Genomic DNA, 12071 nt, shown 5'->3' with positions numbered 1-12071 from the left:
ATGTCCAATACAATTGGAATATATAATGTACCTTATATCTATGTCATAATTTTGAGCAAATTAGTTTATCATAGCCATCTCGGGTCTTCACAGATATAAAATACGTTTGGACTTGAGAAAATGAGTATTTAATGCTTTAACTGAAAATGTAGTACATATTTGTTACCATCGGTTCTCATAGATTTGTTAATTGAAATCACATATCTTGAAATAATAGTTTATGGAGTAGAAAAAAAAAGAAGCGGTGGTGTTATGGTATGGTTGTTAATGGTTAAGACGCCCGCCAGTGGATCGAAAGGTCTCAGGTTCGAATCCTACTCGTGCCACATGAGTTTGTATACCAATCTCACTTATGTATAGTAGTTTTCATCGACCACCACTTGCTTCCGGTGAAGGAAAACATCGTGAACCTGCACACTAGTTGATTCTTATTAACTTGTGTGTGAAATGGAGAAGGCAAACCACTCCATTAATAATGCCAAAAAAGTTGTTGTGTGTATTTCATTCCACGTAATGACCACGACCATCTCATGGCCATGAGGAATACGACTACGAAGAGTATAAAAATGTGGTGTTACTTATAAAATTCCCGCTAAATTCCCGCGCGTTATAGAAAGATAACAAATATCATAATAAACAACTTTCTTCTACAAATCTTGATAAATCAATAATCTTAATGTTGTTAAATACAAAAATATATATTTGTTGACATTTGTTCAGAAACAAGCTTTTGCCCGCGGCTTTCCTCGCATTTGTTTCTTATGAGCGAGAGAATTTAAATCGACAACGCATCGTGAGTCCTTAGTAACATACTGCAAGCAAGTCCCATTACCTCTTTATTGTCGAAGTTGGTTGACGTGAATGTCGCTAAACTGTAGTGTGGTGCCCGTAATAGGTGTCATTGTTCGCAACTGCGATTATAACATGTTACATGAAGTGAATCATTACTTCGACTAAGTTATATTTCGAATACGTAATATCGGAATCTATAATTTGTGTATTTACCACTAGATGTTGCCCGGTACTTCGCTCCCTTAGATAGACGGCTTTAACTGTTGTAAAAATAGGCCAATATAGTTGCTATTAAAACCCAGAAGTCAAATCTCATCGTGCACAACTCTGTGTCCTTATTATCAGGTACTTAGATCCTGTTCGTATATTTTTTGACAAAAAAATACAGTTCTCTACAATCTCATTTCTTATATGAAACAATAAAAGTGACTACACATTGAGAATATCAAAATGTACGTACATAAGTATTGATATTACTTTATTACATAATAGTATTTGACTTCTAGAAGTTGCCCGGGGCTTCGCTCCCGTGGGAATTTTGAGATAAAAAATGTACCTTGTAACGGTGAAAGAATTTTTGAAAACGGTTCAGTAGTTTCGGAGATTACCCACCTAAAACATACAAACTCACAAACGCTTATCTCTTTATAATAATAGTACTTATAGATGATGCTTATCATACTTATTTTAAATACAGCACTTTATAATATTTGACATTGACAAAACATACATCTGCTCATAGTGTGGTTTAACTTTGTAATGACTAAAAGAATATGTATAAAACATCTTGTTTTACTATCTTGACGGCAATAATTTAATTTTCTACCGACTTCCAAAGAATAGTGATTTTTTCCATGTTCGAGTATATTATTCATGACATTTAATCAGATAATTCAATTTTCAACCGACTTTAAAAAAAACAACAGGAGTTTCTTATGTTTAAGTGTTATTTATGATATTTTATAAGAATTATCACGATTTTTGTTGCGATCTAGTATTTCAGTCGTTATTCAACGAATAATATATTTAGGATTGGTTGCACCGTCTACATTGACGTTAACATGCACAGAAAATTTTTTGTCTAAACGTCAGCGGCGCGCCAGCTAAAATCAACGTCAAATTTAACGGTTCACGGTAATTACCGAAGCTTCGGTTTCAATTTGATTTTATTAAAACTAAAATCAATGCTATTAAACTCGGCGCCATAAACACGAAGCCTAGTGAATCCTCAAAACAATTGCAGACTCGTCTATGGCGGTCCACAGACAATAAATCCGCTCTTTCTACCGCATTGCGGAAGTCACAATTTGTAAGTATTCGGCCGTGGACACACTGAATGCATTTGTCTTTTAATGAAAAAAAAAACATTTATGCACGAACAACAGTTTTGGTTCATTTAGTTGGAATCGAAAACCTGTTTAAAACTACAGTAACGTATCAATAGTTATAACGATAGCTATTTCTGAGCAATAATATTGGTAGCTATTATCGATAGCATCGAACCGCGATGAATTAATCATTTATTATGTGCAAAATGAAGAAGAAAAACGAGGAAAGCGGACCCTGGGCTCCGACGCTCAATGGCGGCGGTAGCAACCTGGAAAATGAGAGTGAAGATATAAAAATTACACAATCATCGTATCAATATATTGTGTCTTCAATTTATAAGTCTCAGTTTTTGTATTTTAGGTGGATCTCAGAGCGTTTCGACTGCTGTGGGCGGGCTGTCATTACAATTTTTCAAATTTTAACAAAGACAAGAATGAATTTAACTATCAGACTTTAAAATAATCTGTAAGGTCAATGATTATATTTATGATAATCGATTTTGGAAATGATACCTTCCCATGGAATTATTAGGTACGAAGTACTTACTAAATCCATGTACTTCCTCTAGAAAATTGACAGAAAAATGACAGCGTGACCGCAGCGCAGCGGTCGAAATGCTCTACTAAGAAACACCCTTGTCTCTTCTAAATAAATAAATATACCAACGTAATATTTGGACTATCTCGAGTATTCCCAAGAACCTTGTAAACCCCACTCGATCTAGACTAGAGTTGGCGCATTCTAGACATTTCTCAGTTTTGTCTTCGGATTTAGTAGAGACCTTTCGATAGATAAGTTAGGATTTGCTTGTGTTCGACATTTCTGAGATTTACTTGTGTAACACTAAACTAATGATCTTATTCCAGCTCCACATTGCCAACTTATATGCCGACTGGAATTAACGTACGTTGCGTAGTACGTATGTGAGCAATTTTTGACAGCAAAGAAAAACCAGCAATGTACATCGCAACAGCCAAGTTCAGGGAACTGTTTACTGATAAAATAGATATTATATTATTATTAGAAAGAGTATGTAGATATGGGGCACATAAAGCAGAGTTGGGAAACTCTTATCGAGTGTGTTATTGTTAACATTGTTGTCACCTAAAGGCATAAAATGATTTTTATGACGTCCTACCTAAATTTTATGGGAGAAAGTACTAGCAGGTTTATTATGTACCACCGCCGCTTCAAATGAATAGCACCGCACCGATTTAATTACCTACTGTAACTTAATGAGCTAAAATTGTAATTGAGTTTTTGGATATTATAAGTTACGTATAAGTAACTTGCGCAAACTGTGAAAAAGCGGACTCTCCAAACGCAAGTTTCTATGATACAACTTATTGAATTAAGATTATTATAATATGTGGAAGGCGTCTTCATACTTTGCTCCATTTTAAAACATCAGAACATGAATAGAGACAGACGATGAAAGATGCCCCAAGGTAAAAAAGATTAACACAATTTACGGGAGAAGTAATTGCTCACTCATTTCAAACGGTCATCGTTTTCTAAGCTTTGTGGCCCTCTATCAAAAGTTTGAATAGCTGGCAATAAAAAACGTGCATTAAAATATAATCCTTAAAACGCAGATAATGGTTGAACATTTGAACATACATTAAAGAGGATATAGATGTGGCATAAGACAAATTGGGTGGTGCTTGCCTCAGGACTATTGGATGACGTATGAGGCGACAGACAGATAAATACAGCCATGACAGTTGATAGGCAACGACAGAATGTTCATTGGTTTGATTTTAGGCCGAAAAACATCGGAATCTATACAATTGAAAGGTTTATTTTTTACTCAGTTATGATGCCCCTATCCTTGGCGTCAGGCCAAAAGCCAGGGTTCGGGGCGTCACTGAAAACGCAAACTGACAGATTTTTTTAACACAGACATAAAAGTTTATTTATTAAGAAATATACATATGTAATCGAGTTTATAAAAAACAATATTTTGGCCAATAATATTGAGGGCTATTGATGTACTTATTTTCGAGTGAATTCACAAGTTCACTAATAGTTATAGTTTAGTTTAACTAATATCATTATATTAGTTAAACTATAGAAATGGGTTAGCCTGTTATAATAGAAGTAGGTACGTAAATTAATAAAGATGTAATTTGATATGACTTTTAAGTATAGTTGCGTATTTTCTTTTGCAAATTTTCCTTCTAAAAAAAAAATTCTGTGATCACTTTATTTTGTGATCAGAGCGTAAAGATCTTTGAACATAATCTGGGGATCAAAGGAAAAATTCGCGGGTTACTCTGAATTTTCTCGCTCGTAATGGCCACATTTTTCACAGGCTTTCCACAAAAATTATCTATAATGAGATGACTCTGTACAAAGATAACGTTCAAATGAACTTGTCCCGTGACCCGCATCACGGGATCAAAACCTAATCACTTTCTAAGTAACAATTAAATCTGCTAATAATTTTTTAAAAACTAAATTTTATATATAGGAAAGAATGTGTCCTTTTCCATACTTCAAACTACATGTATGCAAAATTTCAAGAAGATTGGTTGAGTAGATAGAGCGTCAAGAGGTAAAGAAACAAACTTACTTTCGTATTTATAATATTAATTAGGATTAATTTAATAGAGGTATAATGACATCTATCAATAGGCTAATTGACAAAAGTTTGTGTTGATGACTATTCGAAGTTTGTGAGCATGTACGTGTGTATGTTTGTTACATTTACACGCAAATTTGAAGAAGAAGAATGTTATAAAATTTGGTACACGGGTAGAATATAACACTTCGGGTACTTTTTATCGCGAAATTGCCACGGGAGCGAAGCCCCGGCTGTATACAATAAACTGTCACCGCTATATATATAAGCTAGCATTTATTATACTGAAAATTGCAACCAGATTTCACTGAGAAATCCCAATACATTTTTCCATTTGGACACAATAACATCGTCGTCTCCCATTATCCGCTTTTGCGAATTACTGAATTGTCCGTAAAAGGCGAGTAAAACAATTTATCTCCTCAATAAGTTAAGGATTTACCGTTGAATAGGGAGGTCTTGCGAATGACATAGAGAAAAAGTCCAGCATTTCTTATATTTCTAATGGATATTTATAAACAAAAATACATAAGTCTTGAGAGCTTTGTTGAATGTTTGAACAATGCGAATTTATTGAATAATCAAAGTAAAAATTAAATGTAATATTAAAATATTCCATTAAACGCAAAAGTTGGGGATGTTTGTGTGGGAGGTTATGTTGTTACAAAATGAAACAGAAATTGATTAATTTTTATTCCGAAAAATCTGAAATAGACGGAAAAAATGCAATTCTTTTTTAATTTAAACAATTTTAAAAATTCATTAGGATTTTACTTTTTAAAATTTCAAATTTTCGTATTAAGGTATGTTTTATCATTTTCTTAAAAAGAAACATATTGTGATCTGACAGATAAATTAACAAATGCAATTGATGCGAATGGCCAGTTAGCCCGCTTCGATAAATTTTATCAGATATGATACAGATAAACTACCAGATACTTTATCAGTAAGCTGCAAAATTAGCCCACTAACCTAGTAAAATGTACAATGTTTTGTCAGCCCAAACTTACGAAGAAGAATTTATTGTGAAAATTCTTTCCGGTGATATACAAATCAGTGCACTGTTTAGATAGGTAGCATTATGTTAACGATCGCCCGTAGCTGTATAGGCCAGGGGCAGACGTTATCTTAAAGGTTTATTTATGTTCTACTTTTAACACATACGCACCTATGTTTCGGTATTAATTAAAAAAATATTGACAGTTACACTTAGGATGAAAAAATACAGAAATCTTTGACTTTAAAGTTCGTTTAACATTTTGTATGGCTGATATGAGTACTTTCAATAACCATATAATTGTTATTAAAGCTAAAACATCAGTGTTAATGAGCCAAAAACAAATGAAAGAAAGTTTTTCTGTGAAAACTTTAATATTTTAAAACATAATTATTTGATATTTAATTTTAAAAGTTACATACATGAGAATTTTGATTATTGGTAAATAAAGCCTCTTTTTTATAATATTAAATAAATTAAATTAAAATCTAAAGGAAAAAACATAGTGCTATAACAATTTTGCGTTTTATCTTGGCATTTAAGTAAAGAAGCCTTCGTCACGCTACGTCCCGGCCACGGTCACGATTCTCACGTAATCGAAATTCACTTCATCAATTTTCTACAATTATTTTCGATTGTTAAAAAAAATTACAACGATAACGGGAATAGTTATATGCGTACGCACGAAATTTTGTGACGACCTTTAAAATATTGAAAAAAATTATGAAGAAATTTATGAATTTTGTATGTGTTAATATCGGGCCCCAGCTCTTAGACTACAAGAAGTCTGCGGTCTGGCGACACTCCAGATGTTTTTAACCAAAAAGAACGCGAAACAACCGCTACGACACACTTTCGGGAACTTCGGAACAGGCGGAGCCCTATTCCGGGTTGTAACGACACTTTCGAGTTTTTTTTTTATAGAGGATAATGCGAGATTTCAGCGTTTAAAGTAAAAAGTCAAGATTAAGAGCTACAAATTGAGTTGCATTGAAACAAATTGAAGTTGATTTTGACCGCCAATTGTAATTTGGTAGTTGTATTATTTGTTTCTTTGTTATTATAGGGTACTGTACAATAAAGTACATTTATCACTTCATTAAAATTGGAGTTGTTTCAAGAAGAGACATAAAAATACTTATTTCAGATTTAATTTGAGTTTCTTTGTGTCCTTGTAAATAAATAAAAAATCATTCTTTAATTAAAATCTGAAGGAAAAACATAGTACTATAACAGTTTTATAGCGTAATTAAAATATTGTAATCATTCCCATTCAAATTTTTCTTTAATTGTATGTCTAAAATCGAATCAAAGAAAAACTATTGGCAACTCCAAATCTTAAATTTCATAACGTGAACATCAATTGGCTAATAGTTTCGCTAAATAATTGTTTGCTAAATCCAAACCCACCAGAATAGGCCTGCCTTCTTGCCGATATATTTTTAAGTAGTTATCAGTAAATTTCGAAGTACCAGCTTGTTTTATTATTGAGACTGTTCTAGAAAGTTCGCGAACTGAATTTCAATAGGAGCCAATTTATTTTTAGACTACCTCAAAGAATTACCACGTATATTATGTTCCGGAAAGAAATATGCCATCAAAAACATGCTATAAAAAACCCAAGTCTCGCAGCTCAGTTTTTCTACCGTAAAAAGTTGTTAGATCCATGTTACCAAGTCGATTAATTTATTTAGTCCCTACTTAAGCGACCTTCTCTCTTAAGTTATTACGCAAGTTGTTATAATATCAATATTAAAAATCATTTAGGTTTTAAATAAATAGATCGACTTGGCCATCGCATTAAAACATGGATGGTACGGCCGTGCCTTTTTTTTTGCTCGACTTGCGACCACAATCTGGAGGCACCCGCCTCCAGATTGTGGTTTAGCTACATAATATTATATTGTAAACTCGTTTTTATACAAAATACTTTGGCTATATTCAGCATAGTAAAAAGTTGTTTAGTAGGTGGAACATTTGCGATTCAGATAAATTAATAGGCGCCACTAAGCAATTCACTTGATTAAATTTCAAAGAAATACCTACGCGTTCCTCTCTATAAACCATAAAGCGAAATGTTATTTTTTAAAAGCAATTAACTTTCTTCTATGAATCTATCTTCTTGAAATAATAAATCGGTCAGAATAAAAATCTTATCGAATAACTTTTCTTTTTTCATTTCAATTTGGCCAGTATTAAAAAAAGAAAAATATATAAGTACTGACGATTTTCACGGTCCAGAAACTTACTGCTACTCAGCGTCCTCGCAAAACAGCTAAACAAAAAGCACCCTAATAATGATTAAATAGGTTGACTCCGCAAGAAAAATGCGTTGCGTTTTGTTCGGACAGTTTTCGGCTCTGAGTAATGTGTATAGCAATTAACCGACAATCTCGGCTGCCCGCGTGTGTGAGCCTGGCATTTTGAATTTCAAAGACAAATAATATTTTTTTCTATTAGATGGAATGCCACAGATTATTTAGAAAAGAGTTCAATGAACAGACTGGCTCTTGTATATGTTTTATCTGATAAAATTATTTCAATTCGAATTTCAAATTCAAATTCGAGGAAACAAATCTTTTGTCAAAAGTATTTTGTGGTTATTGAGAAAAACAAATTCTTTATTATTGCTTATTTTATCAATAAAAATATTTTTTGATTATACTTACACAATATGATACAGCCTATTGTATACAAGCATAATTTTTTGACAAGTCTATTCGTCCCATAATTTTTTTCATTACTACTACTATACATAATATAATGAATTTTGGGACTAACAGAAGCTAAAATTTTTTTTGTCTGTCTTTCTGTATGTTTGTTAGCAAATCTCGTAAAAAGCACTATATAGAATTTGATGCAACTTAACTTTCATTGCGTTGCATTGTTTACAACCCGAGATATTGTCATTTATAAGTTGAGAGTGGACGCACAAAATAAACGCGGGCTAAGCCGCGGGCAAAAACTAGTACATAAGTAAATAAAATAAATATTGAAAATCATATTATTCCGTATCTCCTGAAAGTATACAAAAGCTTGTTATTATAAATCGTTTCTCACTCGTTTCCCGATCGATCAGGCTCGGAGGGTGTTTTCAGCTCAATGGATTGAGATAAATGTGGGCGCTTTATTCATCATTTCATAGAAAATATACGGATAGATAGTCCACTAAAGTAAGAATTAAGTTTGGCAGGAGTTTTAATGTCGCTCTCAAACTTGCTTTTGATATTTTGCGAATAATCTCTCGATTTTGCTAATTACCACTAAACCTGTGTATACTCGTAAATATAGGAGTACTAGCAGCGCCCCGGGGCTTTGCTCCAAGGAATTTCAGGATAAAAAGTACCATATGTGTTATTCAAGGTTATCTTCTACCCGTGTACCAAATGTCATAAAAATCCGTCCAATAGATTTTGCGTGAAAGAGTAACAAACATACATACACACATATATCTTCAGAAACTTTCGCATTTATAATAATTGTAGGATAGATATACCTAGATTAGTATAAAAGTATAAATCGTACAGATTGAACTCCTATAGTTTTTCAATTATTTACTTATTTATTTACGTATTTACACGAACTTCATAGTAAAACCACATTTTAGTCACTCATATACTTATGCCACTTCTATGAAAAGATGATATGATTTTAATCGGCGCGTCCGCGCTTACTTTTGGACAAAATGGCGTACTTGGCGCTTTTCTGTGTCCGTTAAAGTTGACGTTAAATTTGACTTAGCATCCTAAATGATACATAAAAAATGGAAAAACTGTTATGGAAGGAGTTTCTTGCAAAAGTAAAGGAAGACAAAACTTAATTAATCTGTTTACATAATCGCTGTCATACAAAATTAATTTCTAATCACAGTTTTATCTCATAAAATTGATTGTGTGAAATTGATTTCGCAGTAATGTCATACTAAGATGCGTCTGTCGATTTGTATTCTATTGCGATGACCACCAGAACACTACACATATTTTTTATTTGTAAGTATTTTCATTTCATTTACTGGCGTCCGCCCGCGACTTTGTCTCCTTTTTTGGCAATAAAATGTAGCCTATTTATTATCTAGGTCTAATCTGTTTATATGCGATATTTATTCAAAACCAGCCTAGTGATTTTTTAAGTTAATTTGTTTCAAATAAATATAGTACAATTTAAAGTATGGATATAGGTTAATATGTTCAAATTTTGTTTACATGACACACATGCTTTTTAACTAATTTTTTTATAATAATTATGAGATACAAAATCTGAAATCGAGCGGGAATTGAAACTACGATTCTCTAATGAAAATACTTGTCAAAATTGTGTAACCTATGGATAACAACGGAAACATCGGGTCGGTACGAAGCAACGCAGAAATGGGGCTTGGCTCTATTCTAAGAAATTTCGCAGGTCCTGTTTTTTTGTTTCTGGCAACACACGTCATGTCTCAAGAAACGTCAACCCTAACGCCGACATCAACAAGCACGCAACTTGCGCAGGAGGTGTAAGTTGCACTTCTTCATATCACCAGCTTTTTGTTCATATTCCTTATGATAGTCGTTGCATGGAATGAAATACACTTTCTAGGCAGGCGCTATAAACGAAGTGGTTCGTCATTTAGTTCATTGTGACACATTGCACTTATTGATGCCATTATCTTCACCATTTCAGAAACAAGATGATAAATAGCAGCAGGTTTCCTCGCCATGTTTTCCTTCATTGGGTTTGTCAATTTCACACACGAGATTAACAGCAACACAGCAACCAGTGTAGGTTTCGTCGCGATGTTTTCCTTCACTGGTTTATCTTACCGATTGAGCTGAAATTTGTTGGTGTACCCAAGAACGGCTCCCTACGAGGGAACTTCTTAATGGCATGCTGCACGGACATGATTTGTAATAATAAGATCTCTCTAACAACAATAAATATCAATAATAACATTTTAAATTAAAAAAAATACAAAACAAAAAAGCAATAAGGCTTTACACACTTTGCAATTTGATGTATAGACAAAGTCAAATATAACTAAATTTAACCACTACTTGGTGGTACATATACCAATAAAACAGAGTACCTAAGTGTACGTATAATGTCTTTGCATAAGCTACCTTCAACGATACCATGTTAAATCTCAACCTTAACGTTCGCAAAATCATCGTTTTCGCGTACGATATGCGTTAATAACATTTTCGTAAAATTTTTTATCCGATTTTAATCCATCTATTTTCTATTATAGGTCACCTGTAGATTACCACGACCAGACAGAATCTCATGAAGAAACCACACCGATAACCTACTTGCCTCCAACTGAATATATACCAACTAGCCCTACCATATCGACGAGTGCTGAAACAGAATACACTACGAGTAGTACCACTACTCCTGCATTGCCAACAACAACTGAAGCTGTACAAATCAGTTGTACATGTCCAGAAATCTATGATCCAGTGTGTGCGTCCAACGGAAAATCTTTTTTTAACGTGTGCCAGCTGAATTGTGAAATATCCGCTGGAGCGACGCTGTCTGTAGTGTATGTAGGAAAATGCGTGCCGTTTTGATTTCAAAAAAATAATTGGATGTATTTTTTTTAATACGGATATGTTACTTCCATAGATTAACAAAAAGAAAAAAAAATCAGCTCATTTAACACAAAGAAAAATAAAACATTTTTATGCTAATAACTCTAGATGTGATTACAGGCGCCATTTTGAATAGTTTCAAATGGCCGAGTTATTAATAAAATACATTTTTAAGTACCTTTCAACTGAATAAACAGATCTTAATTGGATTTACAAACACGTATTCCTTATACATTTCTTTTTTTTATTATTTTATTGCACTAAAACCTTGAAAAAAAAAAAACACAACGAACCTGTGCAGCTTTTATGCTACAAGTCGGTTTTTATCTGTTGTACGATGTGCCACTGCTGGGCAAAGGCCTCTCTACATTGCCATCCATCCATGTCCGTTGCGTAACTCCCCCAGAGAGCTTAGTGCGTGTTTGCATTTTACTTCCCACTGAGAGGCGGGCTTTTATCATGGGTAAAATGCAATTTATAACAAAATACGATTTCCAAAAACAATCAAAATCTATACCAAAATTTTGCCATCATGGGCGAACAAAAACGTCTTAATCTTGATTCCCTTTCGACCATAAAACTAGCAGCACTTTTTACGACCTATAACTTTACCATTAAAACACCGCTAGACGGTCGAGCAATCATGCAGTTAAAACCACGTAGTTTTTCACACAATCAGAATAAATGCGATAATTATTTTGCTTCTTTCTTATATTCCAAATATTTTTTTAAATACAGACATGAATATAATTCAGACTGGAATCCATTATCTCTTTTAAAGTCGTATTCCTCATAGTTG

General features: G+C 33.3%; 1 long non-coding RNA gene across 1 annotated transcript; it reads left to right on the top strand.

The window, feature by feature from the left end:
* Positions 1-9600: 9600 nt before the first annotated feature.
* LOC128680953 (uncharacterized) lies at positions 9601-11491 on the top strand. The gene is made up of 3 exons (XR_010370245.1): positions 9601-9691; positions 10104-10197; positions 10930-11491. It is a non-coding gene; the product is annotated as an uncharacterized LOC128680953 (long non-coding RNA).
* The last annotated feature ends 580 nt before the right edge of the window (positions 11492-12071 follow it).

Source organism: Plodia interpunctella, chromosome 25 (assembly GCF_027563975.2).
Source record: "Plodia interpunctella isolate USDA-ARS_2022_Savannah chromosome 25, ilPloInte3.2, whole genome shotgun sequence".
NCBI lineage: Eukaryota > Metazoa > Arthropoda > Insecta > Lepidoptera > Pyralidae > Plodia > Plodia interpunctella.
Note: the sequence above shows the minus strand (reverse complement) of the source record. Positions and strands in the feature narration are given on the sequence as shown.